Consider the following 17161-nt stretch of genomic DNA (forward strand, 5'->3'; position numbering starts at 1 on the left):
AATGTAGACGTAAACATATTTCATCCGAAACAGACAAATCATTAAAACGGGGAACAGTTCCATCTTTTATGGGAGAGATTTTAATTGCAATGCTTTTTAAGATGGACTCGAAATGTATAGTATCATTGAATTGAAATGGAAGGTATTTTATAACAGGTATTTTCCGTATTATTATCTCTTCGTGTCATGTCTCAACTACAACTACTCAATATTTACCAATATTATCGTAATGCTCCAAAGGTAACAGGTAACACCCAATTTATCTTACCTGGTACTCAAAAATTGCATTTGAACTTTGAAAATACTTTACTTAAAATCCCATTTCTTACCCCATTTCTCTCAGAAATAGTCAGCACCTGTGTCTATTAATTGCAAATTAATAGTCTGAACTCTACAGCATGATCCCGAACCATGCGAACATTCCCCAATGGGGGTCACCTCAGCGCTGCGAACAAATCTCTGCACGGTAAGCACATTCCACTTTCGGTGCTGCACACTTATCCACATTTCACTCTTCAAAATGGCTACTCCTGTGTCGTCGTCAACGGGTCAGCGGAGATTGGACAGCATCACCTGTCAAGTGCGACCGACCAATCCGATCCGAAACGCCTTTCCCTAGACGTTTGCTGCTCCACCGCATCAAAAGGCCCGAAGGAATTCCATTTTAATGTCGGCATGTTAGTGGCAACGACAGGACAAAGCGCCACCATCTCTCCCACCCCATCTCATGGCGGACGCTGATTTCAATTCAACTTTCCTTTGAGTGCGTGTCAGAAGCGAGTGCCTGATTGGGGATATCCGTACGTCCCGTTGCTTCCCCCATCTGCATGACGGGCCACACGGTCTGAAGAGTGGTTGGTTTTGGATTTTGATGAGTCTACCCTTCGATCCTGATGCGGACGGGCGAGAATCCCCCTGATACTGTGGCATTCCGATTGCACATTCCTTGTCCTGGCTCAGCACATGATGCAGATGCACGGACGCCGAAAAGTGCACCGGAATGCTACCTTTAACCACATTGCCCCGTCCTTTTACGGTCTTTAAAAGGATGCAATACCGCCCCGCAAACGAGTTTGCTCTCCGGGTGCGCTGGGAACGTACAAAAGCTCCCATAGCTACCGCCGTTCAAATGTGAAATAGTTAATGGTGCGAATCGAAACTACTGCTGCCGACTGCTTCGCTGCTGGCAGCCATCATATGCAAACATTAGTTATGCATAGTGCGTTTTGCATTGTGCAGTGTGTTGGACGGATTGTGGGTTTCATCATGGCGGTACCTCAGCAACGATATGATGAGCTTTCTTACCGCTGTACGACGGCTTTTGGACAAACTTGGGGAGATCTCACCGACTGAAGTAGACGTTTCATTCGTACTCATTTTATCGTCTTGCTTTCTTCTTCAATCATACATTTTTCACGACCTAATGCCACCAAACAATGGATACGCGCTATGAAATGAAGGTTCAAATGGGAAATTCATTTCAAATTTTTGATACAGCCTGACGTCGATTCCACATATTCTGCAAAAAGTTAAACTCAAACTGTGGCCCAAAGCAAATCTTATGCTAGTTTAACCCGGTTAAAGTGTGTTCGCAATCTCCTCTTCTTCGTTTTACTAAAACGTACGTCATGAAGTAAAAACACCAAACAATAAAAACTTGGCCCAACTTCCACGTAACAATCGCTAAACCACCAAACAAAGAACCAACTCCAACCAGTTAGTGTGAGAATGTATAACTTTTCCGCTTTCATCGATTGTTCTTAAGCTTTTCCGAAACTAGAAGCCAATCGAGTATGCAAACAATGTGAAACTGGAAGCAAATTGCATTATACTGGTGATCTGTCTTGGGAATGCAGGAACAGAAGATCCGCACTGGTAGCATTAGAACGTTTTTCCTCATCGCAAGTGTGTGCGTGCGTGTTGCAATCAGCAGCACGATGTCGCCCGTCTCGTGGCCGGAAACGTTCGCAAAGTAGCGGATGCACATCATCCTTGCAATCCAATCCAATCAGTCAGTTTCACCCTGCTGCACAAAAACATATGAAGCACGGTTTCCATATACGTTTGTGCTTATAATCAATAATGGGCCTGCTTGGGGGCGACTTGAAAGGTGAAAGAAGGGACGGGATAAACGAACTTTCAAAATCAATTTGCTTTATTAAATAGCCCAGAAATGTGTGGGCCTTTCACAATTCCTACTGCCGTAGCTATGGACATTCTCGGTACAGTTTGGATTATCAACCAGCAAACCATAATTAGATATGTTTATTTTATTAATATTTATTCCATATTTATCACTGGATTGCCTTAATTAACAAAAACAGACGAATCTTACAAAGAATGCTTAGCAAAAGTCATTCAATGAAAACCATCCTACCAACATTAAAGCCTAGAACTCAGGTGATTTAACTAAACGGTACTTCTTTTCCAGGAGGTTAAAGAACCTCTTCAAACGAGCTGAGCATCAAAACGGTTTGGGATCATCTTACGGGCATAACATTAAATTAAAACCGTTCTCAACTCATAAATCGAATCTCACTCGTTCGTTTCGATCGGCGAAAGCCGATAGCGCCCACACGCTGGCCTTACATCGTTAGAATCCAGCATCCTCCAATGGTATAACCCTTCTCGCTATCGCATTCTTCTTTTCCGTCCTGACATTCGAATGCAACGGGTGAAAGTGGAATACATAATGTGATCGTAAAACTGGCCCGCTACTTACCGTGCTCCCACTAGCAGATTGTTGCTGTTCGGATCACGCAGCACCAGCTTGAAATAATCGTTCGTCGATTCGTTGCCCTGGAACCTAAGGTACTCTTTGTCGGCTGGAAAAGAGACAGAAAAGACCCAAAAATGAATTAATTAACATTCACTGTTGCTTAATCGATAAAAAAAGGTTGAGTTAGAAACAGGGAAAAAAAGATCAAACTTCAAAATTTTGCTTCAGTCAGCGCCAGATTTTATTAAACCTGTTCGTTAAATGTGATTAATAGTTCTATTGTTCCGATATTATTCCCTATAATAATAACTATAAATGAATCCCAAATTTGCATCCTCTATAAAAGTTCTTTTCTTTTCTCGGAAGGAACAACATTTGAAAAGCACAACATCAATCAGCTTCCCGACAGTGGCATTGGCAAAAAATAAACTGTTTATAACCAAAACTGAACCAAGAAGCTAGCTACAGCAAAAAACAAGACGAAGCCAAAAAAACAATCACGACACACATGGTCAAGCGTGGCGAAAAACATCAAACCATTTTTCATCCCACATCGCAAAGCGAGCGTTCAATAGTTACGAAACATCGCACCGGATGCCATTTTCATCCTTTCGACGTTGTTCTGGTTTAATGGGAATGGCAGTCCTTCTGGTGGGACGGAACAAGACAACGGATAATACCGTCCTCTTTGCGCCAATTTTCCGCTTGCCCGACAGCCATGCACACATATACAGCTGCTTTTAAACTGGGACATCAAAGGCGAAAGGAAAGCTGGAAGCGAAAACTTTCCGAGCAGCATTCCTGCACCAAACGGAACCGAGACGTCGTACTGCCGGTGACCCTGTCTAGTCGGAGTTCCGTTCTGCAGCACGGGACGAAGTGTGTTTGTGTACAGCCGATAAATCTTTGACATCGATTCTACTCTTAGTTTCTACTGTGTCCTCTACACGCGACCTCCGCTCCAATCCATCGCATCCTGTTGGCAACTGTACCCCGAACCCAACAGAACTAACCGATTACAGAATGCAAACAGCGTTCAAAGTGGTAAACGATCGGTAATTTATCAGTCAAATCCGGACGAACGAAAATCGACATGTTTGTTTTATTAACTCCGGGGTCCTTCCACCGGTAAAGGTTTACACGCGCGGGAGGCAAATTTGGAGCGAAAATGCAAACAACCGCAAATAACAACATGGGCACAGCCCAGAATGGCAACCATTCACACACAGTAACAGCACGTAAGGAGTTGCTTGTGGAGTATTTTTTTCCACTTGCAATCAGGATGATAGATTTTGGCTTGTGGCGCACAGTTTAACATCAATATCGTACCGGTTCCGGACGGGATGTTGTGACGCAGTTAAAGCGATCCTTACACCGCCAGGCTGAAGTTTTCCTTTGACGCGTCGGAACATTTGGCAGGAATGCTATGACTCGTAGACGACAGAACAAACATCAACAACTTAATCTAATGCATGCCATAACCACTGCAGACGGGTGATTTATTATAGTTTCCAAAAAATAGAAGCTTGGTAGGCAAAGCTCAAACAGCTCGCCCAAAGCTTCAACACACGTTAAACATTTTACTGAACTAAATTTACAAAGCATATGCCGAAACACGATAGCATAATAATATAATAGCGGAAGCGTAGCGGTTCTGAACACAAATTTCAATACACGACAACAAAAGTTTTCTTCGCACAGATATCATTAAGGTTGATGAGGATTCTTTATCTTCCAGCTTCTAACCCTTTCTAACTTGGCGGCAACTTCACCAATTAACGGCGTGCAATTTAGTCAAATTCACGAACAAATTAATGATCCATGAAATCGAATCGATTGTGCTACGATTTCAACAGCACACCGGATTCCACCTGATCAAACCCAAAACATTATTCAACAATTCTTCGGTCTAGCAATCACAACCATCGAACCATTACAATGCAATATACATTTTTTGTAAACCATCGGTATCATAATTAATCGAATGAGGTATTCCTATTCCGCAATATCGATCGATTTCATCTCATGATTAGTGTATTGAAACGAAGCAAATTAAGAAGCAAATTGATATATGTTTTGTTCAATGTTCAATGTGAAATATTTCATCACACCTAGGTAACGCAAACGCAAATATAAAACGCCTAAATGACTCAACTTTCTAAAATTAAATGCCTTCCAGTTCACCTGGAATCAGGTGAGTTTAAGTCAAATACAACCCTTGTTCACACTATTGGAAACTACAGTACCATCTTCTAAGTGTAATTCTTGCTAACACGTTATGCAAACCCAAACGAACGCTGTTTCAACACGAACAACCGGATATGAAGATCGATCGCACATACACAGTGCCCATTACGCATGCATAACGACAACGCGATAAACTTCGGTCGGCACTCGACCGATGCTCGGCTATGATTCGACACCATCTTGCGGACAACTGCGCCGGTAGAGCTAATTGCAAGACACCGGAGCATATAATGTGTCAAAACCATTATTAATCCCCTTTACATCACTATCGTAGCGGAAGGAGTCGAACAGCAAAATCGATCCGTAAAATCGAGCGCATAGCCCGAGTGGGCTGGGCTTATCTGGTGGATTGTTGCGGGAACAGCATAATTTGTGATTTATGATGAACAGAATGAGTAATTGAATACGTTACTCAAATTAATGGTACCGGTAACCACACGGATGTGCGAGTATAGTAAAACACGATTAGTGGTTAGAATTTATGATCTCAAGCGAATAAAAACGCTATATTAGAGCAACCATTTTTGTGACCGTAACGTTGATTGCACCCTGCATCATTATTACGCATTTAAACTTTCAAATGTATAGAATAGGATACGAAAAAGTGAGCACCTTATAAACACGGAAGTCTTTAAGAAAATGAGGTCAACGACCGACGCTCAAGGTCGTTAAGGAAAAGCATTGCGCATAACAAAAATCCCACATGAATCATCGAAGTCACTGACCTAAATTCTCCCGACAAATGCACCACCACACAACAACCACAGAGGAGGAAACCATCTTGGGAAAAGAAACCAACACATTCACCTGAAACCATGTGCGTTTCTTTGCGCTTCGCGTTTGGTATATTTTTTTACAGTAAATTACCTCACCGAAAGGCACGTCCAGATAAGATAACCGACACACGCAACTTTTCTATGGAGACCATTGGTGGATACAGACCCTTCATAGAAACAGGCCCTTAAGAAACCGCTAAGGGGGTGTTAATGTATAGGTAACACCAGGCAAGTTCACGGACATGCGTATCGTCGAGCAGACAAGTGTAAGTGGCTTTGTGATCGCGTCGACGGTACGTCGCGATTCCACGTTTCGCGATTCCTCTTTGTCTGCAGAACATTCACACGGGCGCACACCTATGTAAGCCTAGTGCGTGAAACAGTCAAGACGTTTTATTATCACAATTTCTTGAAACGGTGTATAAGATTATTGAAACTTAAATATAATAGCAAATAGCAACATTCTAAGCTTAATAATGAGTTTTTTTGTTGTTTCTGATCAAAACATAAGCTTGTGGCTATTACATTCGTAAAGAAAAGACTACGAAAATTGATCTCAGGTTATAAAATAACTTAATTTTTATTTTCGAAATACTTCCCGATCATGATCATGATCATGGTATATGTTAAGAACGAAGGACCTAGCTTGCATTTAACATTTCTATCGAGGACTGTTTACTTCAAATATATGATACCGATGACAACATTCGATAATCAATAAAGAACATACAAAATACAATACATTACTTAACAATATGTTAAAAAAAACTTCAATGTATTCGGAATGCGTTAGTATATAACATATAAATAAATGACGAGAAACTGTAGACTGCAGACTTATCCATACGCCCACCACTGTAGCTAAGCCGGTTTGCACAATTCAGCATAAAACCTGCCTCAGTGTGTGTGTGTGTGTGTCTTTGGCTCACCTTAGCCTACGAAGCAACCCGCGAACATCTCGTCCGGCATTACATTGGAAGTCGTTGTTGGACATGGACCAGAAGGTAAGAATCGTGCACCGTAAGCTTTGAATCACGTTTAACCCTGTTCCGTTTCATCAATGTTTGTGCGTGGAACAAAGCGATATTCCGCAAACGGGAAGATATTTCGCGATCGTACCGTGCCACCCATGCTCATTGAGTACACGATTAAGTGCGGCTGAGTAGACTAGTGAATGCCTCGGAGGCAATGAGTGCAACAATACAAAAGTTTGAAAGAAACTACTGAACTACTGCAAGTGCATGACGACGGTGACTAATGTTGTTTCTTGTGTCGTTTGCTTTGTGTCGTTCATTTCAAACTCCCCCAGAACTGCGACTGCGAGCCTGTGGACGTGAATGACCAGTCAAATTTGCTGACTGCGCCAACCGCCCGATGCAGAAGGTGCTGTGGCCCTAGCGACGAAATTGCCAGCACGCCCGGCTGAGAACGGGAGAAAACAAAAGTATCACGCCATCTTCATCACACCGTCACCAATACCATCAAAAGCGGAAATACGAAATTTGACACACTCAACATGGCTCTCCCGGTTGTCGTAATAAACCTGATGCGAAGGATGTGCTGCGATCTTGGAGGGTTGCTGGAGATCATACGATATATATGGAGTTGCATTTGGCAAGAGCTCCTTCTGCAGTTTCGAACCGACATTGGTCACGGAACAAACGGAGGAGAGGGATCCAACATAGCCGGATTGTGCCTTCTGTGAATGCAGTTACCATCCCTGCCAGCGTCAACTATCTCCCATGCTAAATAGCATCTAATACACAAATTCGATGTATATTCATTGTAAAACAAACAACATAAGTGCGCTTGGTTCGCTACGTGCGAAAGTGAAACACATAATCGGACGTTTAATACAAAGGATGATGCAATAGTTTAGTTGAGTATTATGAAATAAACATACATTGATATCAGAGCGATAAAATTAAGTAATACGCAATAATTTGATCCAAAGTCGTAAGACAAACGATGACAAGGTGATAATCCTGGTGCGATAAAGCCATGGACGCATTTTATCTATCATACATTTGCTTATCCAGAACAATCAGCTCCTTTGGTAGGCGTAGGAAATTCACAACTTACAACTGATAATGGTTTGTTCAAGAAATTTGATACGAAATATTGTTACACGTGTTACAGGCTTCTATAACAGAAAAAATGAGAAATGCCTCGAGGAAAAAATGAGAAATGCCTCGAGGAAAAAAAATCTCTGCCAACGTATGACGTGGGACACGTCACGAACAGGTTTTCAAAACTATCAATGTAGATGCCATGAGAGGGGATAAGACAGAAGCTAACCGGGTGAAACATATTAACATAAGCGGAATGACGTCTAGACTCCATCTTTTCCTTCTTTCTCTCTGATTTCTTTTACACTTCTGGCTTCTTCCTCCAAAAAGTACATGACAGAAAGTTTTTTTTATTTCCTTTTCCGATTTTTTGCTTGAATTATCGTTGTTACCTTGGCATGTCTATTGGTTGGGTTAACTGACGTATATTAAATAATCATGTGAAGGGGTAAAGTTTTGCATATAGAAGGCTTGGTCTAATTAAAATTTTATATCAGGCCTCTAGAAGAACTGTAACCATAAATTCATTTCCTAGAAATGTTACCCCCGAATAGTTTTGGATTGCCATTATGCAATTAAATTTAGTTAGATCATTATCGTAGAAGTAAGCTCAAAATAAAAAACACACACAATTTCTTCTGGCAAATTCTCAAGTAACATGTACATGATGGTATAATTGCTTTCATAACACGTACGAAGGGTTAATATGGTGAATCTTACGCCGACGAACTTCAAACGTAGCGACAGCCACAGGGAAAGGACAAATTCGTTTTAAGCTTCTTAGTCGGTTAATCCTCGCAACGCATCTTTCCTAGAACATGATTGCAGAAGCACTGGAAGCAGTGACACTTGAGGCGCTAGATCCCAAACCCGAGTCCACACGCCTAGAGCTCGCGTTCTGCTCACTACTTTCTGCTGTACCGAACGCGCCACAACGAATGATTCTAATCGAATAAATTTGAATAAAATTAATTAAACCCCGAACATAATCATTGCGAAACAATGGTCCTAAAAATTACCACCATTTCTCATGGACCCGTTCGTCCACCTTTCCATCCCTTCCATGCTCTTCGTTCACTTCCGCGTGCCCCCAGTTGTGGCGAAACGCGAGTGAAAGTGACGATGATGGTGATGATGACGATGATAGGAAAATACGCGTTCACATTCGTATACGTTCGCGAATGAATTTCACTGTCGGTTCTAACGGAAGTAAATACGGTCGATTGCAACGGGGAACCCAACACATAAAAGGAACGAACCCGGAACACGCCAGCAACGGTCGATGCCTCGCAGACAAAGCGTTTGAGAACGGATGATGATTATGATTATGGGATGCCGGGGTCGTCGTCCCCGGTGGACCCAGGGGTTCAGCGGTACAGGCGCACGTCGCGAATTTCCCTTACCAGCTCCGACTCCACTCCCGAAAAGGAAGTCCCTCGGGCGGGTTGAATAAGAGATAAAACTGATGATTATGTCCTGACAGTGCCGTGACAGGGCTCACGGGCACACCGGAGCCCTGATCATCCTCGCTCGTCTCGTTTGCTCGTTACTAATGGTTGGATGATCAACGCGTCCCGTCCCGTCCGGTGCGCGTTCCACCCTCGCTTTCCACCCGGGACACAAAACTTCAGTTGCAATCGGCGGCTTTGCGCTGACGTTGACCGCCGCGTGGGATTAACGGGTTTAAAATATTCATCACCGACTGCATTCATCGTATCGCGATACGGTAAAAGGATGCACGAGAAGGCAAGGGTTTGCCTGCACTTTAAGCTAAAGCGAAGGCCATTAGAATTTTCCCCCGTGGGAGAAAATATTAATGTTCGAAAAAAACAAATCAAAAGATAACAATGCGAAGCACCTCGTGAAAACAAATGTTTGCAACACAATTCAAATGATGTGTAGTAGAAACAAAGGAAGCACTATCATTAATTGCCACTATTTTATATCTTCTACATCAATTCTTAGTCAATTTATTTGTCTTCTAAATGATGGACTCTTCCGGATATTGGGATTGGACTTGAAGAAGCTCGGACAACATCAGAATCTTATTTTAACCAGAGTGATTACATTTCATTACTATAAAAGATGCCTTATTCTGAATCATGATTGTAGAATAGATTAAATAGTATCAAATACTGTGAGATCGCAGCAAATTATGGTTACAGACACACAAAATCTGCATGCGATGATGTTCCAACACATGACATTTAACAAACAGTTCATCTGCACGAACGCTAACCATAAAGAAACGCCACCAACTGGAAGTCGGGGATTTCCAACATCTCAAACCAAATGACTCACACTCATGCTCGGTTGTATGATGCTGGGCATGTAAATTGCTCGCTTAAGCCGTTCAAAGAACATAGGGGAATATCCGTTCATTTTCTCTCCCCCTCTCTCTCTTTCTCTTTATGCCCTTCGGTGTGGTGCAGGGTGAATGGCCTCTGTTTTGGAAAATGCACAATAAAAGTGATAGGGGAATATGTTTACCCGGAGGGAAAATTAAACCCCCTACCCCGAAAACCTTTCCGCCTGAATGTAACGCCCGCAGGACAACAGCAAACAGAAATGTCCTCCGAAAGAAGAATAATATTCCACTTTCCAATTCCAGCCTAATTGATTAGAACGCGCTGCACCCGGGTGGACCAATTTGAGCGAGTAACTTGCTAAGGGAGCGCAAAAGGTGTTACTTCGTACATTTATCGGTTTGTCATGTAGTGCCTGGCCACTTAATACAACGCAATTTCGACAGCTCGTACTGCTGCCATTTTTGCTCCCTTTTACCCTTCAATGCTGTTTACCATGCTGCTGCCATTCCATTACCGTGAAATGGAGTGTTGAAAGCTAGCCTCGGGATAGAGGATTGGAGATGCCTGGAAACATGGTCAGCAAAACACGACAAACTAGTTTGGCGCACTGTCGAAACTTTTTCTCCGCTAACAAGTCGTCAGTTGGATGATGGCTGAAGCGAGGGATACAAACAGAAGTAACTTCTCTAGTTTCACACCAGCACGTAAAAAAACCGAACTGCAGCTGGCAATTCTTTGGCATTTGATTTTGCCTCTGCCGGAGAACAAACTACACTCACCTTCAAGCTCTCTCGGTGGTGTGCTAACCATAACGGGATTAGTCTGGCAAACTTGCTACACCACAAGGACTTTTATGAAGAGTTTTCAAACCTCTGTGCGCCAGAGTGTTCGCAGAACGCCCGAACGAGGGGGAAAAATCTGTCACAGCAAAACGCGCGCGTTGCATCGATTCGCGGTGGGCAACAAACCGAACAAGGATTATCCGTAAGCCATGGTGAGAAGAATAGTAGAATGTTTTCAAATAGTGAAAACGCTTGGGCAAAATTAGAACCCGTGAATCAAGCAGATTGTGAAAAACAAAAACGTCATAAAATAAATAAAATACACAAATTCTGCCTAAGGTTTGGCAATGGAATGATGAAACGAGGGAAATGTCGAATTGATGGCGCTTGCCTAAAGGCTGAGAAAATCGTCCTCCGAGTACCATCTGTTCCAATATGTGTTACGGTCTGGAAACGGTTGCAGCAGCGCGAGAGTTAACCAATGTTCGCATTCTTCGGTTGGAAAGCACCACAAAGCGAGGTGTTCTAGTAGTTCTGTGTTGGTTTTTTACACAAAAAAACGTCAACCCCTATGTCAAACGCACAAACGAAACAAGAAACATGGGGAGGTGTAGATATTTTACGAAATTACATTAATTACCCCTATATTTTTGGCGGTACAGTAACCGGAATTATAGAAAGTCTAACAAGAGTATTGTATTGTTTATGTTCTGCTATACAGAATTATAAGACAGAACAGGTGCGCTAGACCTGATACACGTGCAACTGACTTGGCTCAAGTTCGCAACAGGAGACGATAGGCAATTGAATGTTCGGTAAAGAATCGTTGAGTGTTTTATATGGGGGACTCTGTCCTACATTGACATAACGCACGGTTCTATTTCGCCCGCAGATAATTAGGGTATATCCTAATAAAAGCGTAGCATTGGTAGTAGAGCTGGGAAAATCGCACATCACACGTTGCAAGTACGTTAAAATACGGTTTATATAACCATACCATTAAGAAGAATAAACAAACAGTTTACCTCACATGTTGTGAATTTTCAAAATTATAAAAAGAATCTTAAATTATCCTTCAGTGTTCCAGCTTTCGTGGTGTGTTTGGGTTAACTTCATTTAAAATATACTTTTCGCTTAAGTTTTCGTATGCAACAGATTAATCCATGTTTCGAAAGCAATTCTCCTTTATGTCGAATGCATACGCTTTTCTCATGACAGGCCATTTCGAGGTGAACTCTTCCACAATACCACACACACACACACGCGGCTGGCCAAGGAGCGAAAAGCTACCGGGATGTGTAGTAGTGTAGGATGGTTTGATTGCCGGTTTGATTGATATCTCCGGCTGCACGTGTATGCTGAATGCAAAAGATGTTTTGTATCTCCCTTTGCAAAGCGCGGCCATAATGGAACGCCCATTGAGGGACCGGGAATCAATCGAACGATACATGAAAGGATTCGATATGGCTCACCGGTGCCTCTCCTTCCTGCGTGTCCATCCTACCCCTGGCACATGGGTGTGCTCCCATTGACCTCTGACCTATTTTCTCGTATTCTAAACGGACACCAGACACAAACTAGCCCTGCATTAAGCGTGTGCATCGAGCTGTGTGCAGATTGTTCTGCCTGCACACACAACGGCACATCCTGCGAAATACCTACACACATACATACGGTGCGCAATTGAATTGTTGCATAATTTCATTTCCAACTCGAAACCTCCGTACGGTGAAATGCAATTTGAGTGCTTTATTGGTTTCAGCCATGTGATTATCGGGACCCGGGATTGCGTTTCGCATTGACAAGAAGGATTCAAACCGCATCGAGCTGCTTCCTTACAGCGCACTCCCCCAACTGCCGGTCCGTCGCGCACAGTTGTCTTCCAGCCAGACTATGCAGTTGGCAATGCAATTAGAGCAAACCGGCCCCGTTCAAAGAACAACAGGCATTCGGGGTGATGATGAAATGAAATCGAGAACCAGGTCCGGTGCATCGTTATTTATGTGTCCTCCGTACGGTGGTGCTAGATGCACGGGAAAGCAGAATCGATGCATGCTGCACGGCCGTGAGTGCACGGCCACAAATTAATGATCGAATCGAGGATGCACTGGCTGGAGATGATTCAGCCCAGACAGGGGATATTACTCGTTTTGTTCGATAAATGGATGGTGCAAAGAACAATTCGCTATTTATGCGAGACAAAACCTTATCTAAAATAGCTGGTTTTAAAAAACAAATGGTTTTAAAAATTTAACGACATAAAAAAACCTTTAAACAATTATGCAAGTAATGAATTTTAAAGAAAAACACGTTTTTATTAGACATTATAGTTTTTAATTTACACATTTGTACATTTAAATATTACACTGTTCAATTAAACACCTGTAAAACATATGTTAATTTCTTGCCAGTAATTGCTTTTTAGTTTCTCTATTCTTTCTTTTCGAACATCAGTAGACAGGCCCAAAATACTAGTTTTAATTAGTAAGCCGCTAACATGATTCCGAGATCTCTATTTAGAAGGTAATTGGGTCATCATGTGCGATAAGCCTTCGCCTCATCCCAACGTCCCAACCACCGTTTGTTACGCAAGCAATGAAAGGTACACCTTAGCACGGTCTCAACAACACGGCAAGTCTTAACTATGGTTAGAAATTATTTATTCTCGGCAGGTTCATACATTTCACGCATGAACGCTGTCTCCTTTTGCCGCGCACCGTTCACGACCGATTGCTCCCGTAGCGCCATAGTTCCTCGCGAGCGGGATACCAAAAACGTGGCCAAAATCGGTGGGACCGCCTTAGCACAGACTGCTTGATTAGCTCTTGCAGGCAGCTAATTTAATCAGATCACTCCATCACGAGCTAGTTCAACTATCCTACGGCAAGGGAAACCGTTCGCCCCTTTTCTTATAAAACTCACATACACACACACACGCACACATACAGCGAGAAAATGATGGAAGAGAAGCTTTTCGAACAGGCGGATATTTGAGCCCTATTTTCCCTTCCCTAGAGAAGTGAACCTTTGTTCCGAGCGAAATGATACATCGCACTACCAGCCACATCCGGCCGGTTTCCTGAGGTGGGGCAGCTTCCGATATCCGATGCCTTCGGGCGTGCCCGAAACCCGATTCCCAAGGACCCAACAGGCAGGCAGGCAGCGTGTCAACATTGACTAGTTGGAGCAAAATTGATGCCTGTAATTACGGAAAATTACCACAAGTAATTAACATCGCCGTGGAAAAAGGGATGAAACTGGCACACTACTCCCGGGGCACACGAGAGCAAGAACATGCCAGTGACAATGTTCGAAGAAAGAAGAAGGGCAACAGCAAACGGCAAAAAATCGCCACCTCCCCGGACAAATGTAACGCACCCACTGCCAAAGTCGTGCACCCAAGCCTTAGGCATCTCATTATCTCCACCGAGTAGACGAGATACCGGCGCGGTACCCATTTGCTGCGGTAATATTGATTGAGCTTTCACCATTAGAATGAACACGCGGGGGTTAGATACGCGCCGCCTATGGTTTCCCGCGGTTTGATCGACACGTACTGATATGCGATCTGCTGTCTAGGGTAGATGCGGTAGCCGTGCAGAATGTATCGGAAATGTAATTATTGACTTCCTGAAAGCACTAGCACCAGCGCTTTCTGGGGCAGCGGCCCGTACATCTAATTGGGCATGAGAAGTTTCGCTGATAACATTTTAATTTGTAGCTAAATTGCGCGCTATAAGAAAGAAAACCCATAAAGAAACATGAAACAAAGCTGTTCTTGAATGACATTCAATGAAACACTGACTGACTCAAGGGTTTCATGATTTAATAGCAGATAAAACATTAATTTATAATAATATTAGATCATTTACATGAACATTCGCAATAATAACTTCAGGGCAAATCAGACTACGACTTGACAGTAAGTTATTGATTGAATAGGAAAAAAAATCTCACATGTATTCTACAATCTATTTTGCCACCAAAAACATGTGTGACTTATAAGAATAAGCACATAAATCAATTCCGTTAAGGCGTTAAGGCGGAATGAGATAACCATGTCAATCAGTCAAAACAACAGCTATCAGAAAAAAAACCATGCGATCGAAATGGGTTTAATTTTTGGCGAATTTAGATTGCACAATTTGAGTTAAGCCACAGACAGGCGAAATCGTTTAATCTTTCATATATCTGTGCAATCACGCCACTCCAACCTGACCAATGCTGGGAGATTACACAATTGCGGCTATCAATTTGATAAGAAACGTAAAGTATATTTCTTCATATGCTGAAAGAGCAATGGAACATTGTTTACCCCTATAAAATCTTCACCTTCGCTTCTTCCATGGACAAAATCAAATATAATTAATCCAATTCCACGTAATAAACTATATTCACATAATTAATAACCACCAATGTGTGAAACTTATTCGAATGCCATTTTGTTTAGAGTCGAATGTTGCGCAAATGAATACATCTTAGAGCAAAGTGAATGTTTTCTGCAATTTAAAATAAAAACCATAACTTTAGAGAGTATTGTTCTTTTGCACCAAAGAGTAAGGGAAATAAACAAACCCTGGTTACAAGCATACGCAAAACCTGCAAATAACCAGAACCTCGAACTTATTTCCACTCATGCGACGTTGCTAATCGTATGAATAATTTGCGACAAAGTTTTGTGCTATGTACAGCATTCGTGCTTTCGCCTCTTATCAAATCCCTACAGAATTATCTTTTCAAAAGTCTTCAAGACAGAGATATGAAAAATATAAATGAGTATCATTGTGCTATCCTGTACTTCTCTGCACTTTAACGAGTCATTGTATAGTGACTTCTTGCTCCTTTTCGAGTTCTAATACACCACATAAGAGCTCCCGTTTGTCCGTAGAGTTGTCTATGTTTCCTGTGTCCTCATGTTGTGAAATAAGCGTCAAAACGTTTAAGTTTAACATTCTTATGGCTTATAAAACATGCAATTCGCGTAATAAAAAAAACGCAGCACGGGACAAACACTGGCGACGAAATGCACCAAAAGCTTTCTCTTTTTTTCTTTGCTCTAACACAATAAAACAATTCGACACGTTTGTCGCACCAGCAGGACGAATGGGTATGATTTAGATGACGCATGCGCATTTTCCAGTACATACGCAAACCTCTATTTCCACACCAAATTGGGCTGAATTCCGTCCAGGCCAAAAAAAAGTGACAATGTTAAGGTCTGGCCACTAAAAAAATGTCATGAGGACTTGGTAACGGATACTCTACAGATTTTAAAAATTATAACAATATCCAGGGATATTTAAATATGGTATTCATTTAAAGTTATATAAATCATCAAAAAACACTGTATATAAAAGACGGAACAGGTACTTTGCCATTTTTGAACCAACAAATCAATTTTTGACAACCAAACAATAACTTCCCCTCATCCAATATCATATGCATGCAAAACATTATCGCAAACCCGAATATTTAAAACAGCTTGTGAAATCTCTTTAATTTTCCCTCCTTCAGCAAAAGTTCCACCACACGAACGGTACAAAAAAGTAAATTATCACTCACCCACGTCAAGCCACGTCAGATCGTTAGTCAATCAGCTGTCGCTTTGGTTCGTTTCCAATCGAAAACTCTACGTTAACGCTACATGCCACACTAAATACGGCAACACATGCACTTTCTCGCCTTCGATTTCGGCCACATTCCCGTTTGGTTTCGTTCGTAGGGGTCTTGCAGAGCATTCCTTCGAATAAAAGCATTTCCTTCGGCATGATAGAGCACAGCAAAGGAGTACACATCGAGAACCACCTCCAAAAGAGTGGTAATTCTCGGCTCTTTTTTCACAAAAGGAAGGAACTTCTCGTTGCCCCCCAAACGAACTCACCGGTTCACTCGGTTAGGGGAAGAAATCTAATCAATCATGCTCGACTCGGTACGGGCAAGTGTTCGATTCGTCCGAGTGGCGTGATTTCGTATTCAAAACGAATGACAATTCCTACATTTCAACGACGCCACGTTCAAAATTATCCTCGCGGCACTCGACGCCGCTTACGGTGGCTAGAACTTTTTCCAAAGAACGTAGGAAGTGAAATCCTTTTTGTGTGGGCGAATCGTGCAAGCGAATTAAAATAACAATTCGTTCTGTCGTACCCGAGGTGAACAAAAAAAAAAAACGCTCACATTTGCCATAAAAATCTTCAACCTTCTCCGTTCACGAGTCGATTCTGCTTCGTCCTGGTGCAGAACAAACACACACACACAC

The 17161-nt window shown here is 42.3% G+C and overlaps 1 protein-coding gene across 1 annotated transcript in view; it reads right to left on the reverse strand.

Moving 5' to 3' along the window:
* Window positions 1–17161, reverse strand: part of LOC128304996 (semaphorin-1A) — a 112033-nt gene that overhangs the window by 38999 nt on the left and 55873 nt on the right. Inside the window, exon 2 of the mRNA XM_053042264.1 lies at window positions 2723–2825. The gene's annotated coding sequence lies outside the window, so the exon portion shown is untranslated. The remainder of the gene's footprint in view (window positions 1–2722; window positions 2826–17161) is intronic.

This window comes from Anopheles moucheti, chromosome 3, assembly GCF_943734755.1.
Source record: "Anopheles moucheti chromosome 3, idAnoMoucSN_F20_07, whole genome shotgun sequence".
Lineage (NCBI taxonomy): Eukaryota > Metazoa > Arthropoda > Insecta > Diptera > Culicidae > Anopheles > Anopheles moucheti.